The sequence below is a fragment of the Protopterus annectens genome, chromosome 1.part0 (assembly GCF_019279795.1).
Source record: "Protopterus annectens isolate FY-2018-M chromosome 1.part0, PAN1.0, whole genome shotgun sequence".
NCBI classification, from domain to species: Eukaryota; Metazoa; Chordata; order Ceratodontiformes; family Protopteridae; genus Protopterus; species Protopterus annectens.
Genome location: NC_056725.1, coordinates 1,657,638,123 through 1,657,640,517, shown reverse-complemented (window position 1 = coordinate 1,657,640,517; position 2,395 = coordinate 1,657,638,123). Strand labels below are relative to the sequence as shown.

The 2,395-nt window shown below is 43.2% G+C and overlaps 1 non-coding gene across 1 annotated transcript; it reads left to right on the top strand.

Moving 5' to 3' along the window:
- Window positions 1–1,884: 1,884 nt before the first annotated feature.
- On the top strand, window positions 1,885–1,957 carry TRNAT-AGU. Its single transcript has one exon. It is a non-coding gene; the product is annotated as a tRNA-Thr (tRNA).
- The last annotated feature ends 438 nt before the right edge of the window (window positions 1,958–2,395 follow it).

Here is a 2,395-nt window from a genome sequence, read left to right as displayed (position 1 = left end):
CTCACATTGTGATACTTGTTTGCCCAGCTTGTTTATTTCAGTTTCCAAAGTTAAAGTCTGACCTGTTTTCTGTTTCTTATATTTTTGTCTCTCACCTTAATCAAGTATATTGTACTTATAGAAATGTATCCTCTTGATGTTGTGTGCCTAGATCCTGTTAAACTTTTTTTTTATTTGTTTGCATTCAAACTATTTCTCTTTCAAAACTTTCCACAATCCTTCTGCAGTTTTTCCACTGAACACCTCTTTCCAATTAGTTTTACATGGTGACTGATTTGCTTCCAGATATCTGTAATTAAAATTCTGTGCATTGGTTTAGATTTCAGTTTGACAGAATTATCTAGCTACAAATTACTGCACATCAACGATGGTAAAACTTGACATGAAGTAACAGTAATTTCTTTAGGAACACAATGGGCCTGATTTACAAACGCTTGCACGGAGTGCAAGAAGAGTGTAGGAGCTCACGGAGGCAACATGTCTGCCGTGTGATCCAGGTACAGCCAGCAGGGGCGTGCACGAGAGCTGCTAAAGCTACTCTTGCACGGACAACATCATGGTATGCAAATGACCTCATTTGCTGCTGAAAGCTATGCAAATGAGGTAAATTTGCAATCCAGGAAACACTAACCTGTCCGTGGAAGATTAGTGTTATCTGCAGAAATGTACTCCATTGGTAACGGAGTACAGTTCGGCAAATAGCTAAACAGAGCTATGACAGTTCCAAATAAAGGATGCATACAGTTGAGGAAGCATGTCAATGGCCAAATATAAGGCCATTGGCATTTATAAATGTTTAAAATTATTAAAATCTAACTTTTTGTTCCCCCAATCACCGATGTTTAAGCATAGCGCAGCACCGTGCAAACGTGCAGTGCTTTAAAAAACAAGAAAATAATTTAAAAATAGCCAAAAATAGCCATTTTCACTAAAAAGCTTATCCTGCCATGCAGGTCAATGGCAGGCTGAAGACAACATGGCCACTGAGTAGTGGTTGCTGAGGGGGGGAAGCTCAGTGCGAGAGATGCATTAGTAGGCAATCCTATGCAAATGAGGATAAAGTTAGTGAATCCCAATTTTCCCCAGCATGTGAGCCATGTCCCAAGAGTGTAAGTCTAGGAGTAAGTGAGTAGTAGAGTAGAATATAGGTAACATCATGAGGGGGTGTGTCAGAAAGGCTGTAAGCTTATTGGAGCACAGTGTCTTGTGTTTGCCCTGAGTTGCTCAGGATTGCAAGAGGCGTGTCTACAGTTGTCCTTTTTGAAAACCAGAAACCAAAGGTGTACTCCATGAATATATCTGAAATTTCTTGCAAACGTGTGCGCACATGTGAGCTCATTTGCGCGGCACCGCCCTGGGTGGAAACAGAAAGGGAAAAGGAAGGAAAAGAAGTAGTAGGAAGTTAACCAAGGAGAACTAGCAGAGCTGCCAGGTGAAATATATCAGAATCAGCCAATTACACAGGTAGCAGACTAGCCCAGCCCAGCACAGCACTTTAAACTCTGCAAACAGCATTCTTCCCTGTTTTTTTCCAAAGAACTCTGCAACACTGCAGTATACAAAGAGGGAAAGCTTAAAAATTTTAAAGTCAGACAAAATGTTAGAGGCTGATCTTGCTATCATAAACCAACATGTGCAAGGTGTTGAGGGTGGTGATGTTGTGAATGCTGCTGAGCAACCCACAGTGAGGAGATGGAGAAGAGTGTACAGACCCAGGGTAACCTACCAGGGGCTACAGGAGCTGGAGATAGTGGAGCACTATAGGGTGGACAGAGACCTCCTGCAGCAAATTGTTGAGCTGTGCCGGCCACACCTTACACATAGAACCAACAGAGGGGAACCCATCCCATTGGATACCAAGGTATGTGCTGGCCTAAGAATACTGGCTCTGTAGCTCAGGGGTTAGAGCACTGGTCTAGTAAACCAGGGGTCATGAGTTCAAATCTCATCAGAGCCTGTGTTTCCCTTCTTCTTTAGGGGGTGGGAGGTTGGCATAATGGTTAAGGTAGTTACCTTACAAACACAAGGTACAGGGTTTGACTCTCACATGGGATAACTGACTATGCTTAAAATGGCCCACAAGGGTAGTTAGCCTAGTACTAATCTATGAACTTATGAACCTATGAACTAGCTACAGGTAACTTCCAGAGACCAAATGGTGATATGATGAGGATTTCACAGGCATCAGCATCCAGGGTTCTGCACCAGTTCCTGGATGCCATGTCAGAACATGTTGGCATGTATATTTCCCCAATTCCCATGAGGCATTGGCCAGCAATATGCGTCTTTTCCACCAAATAGCAGAATACCCTGAGGTAGTGGGTGCAATAGACTGCACGCACATTCACATCAAAGCACCACCCAGTGAGCGGGGTAGGGTCTACATCAACCGCAA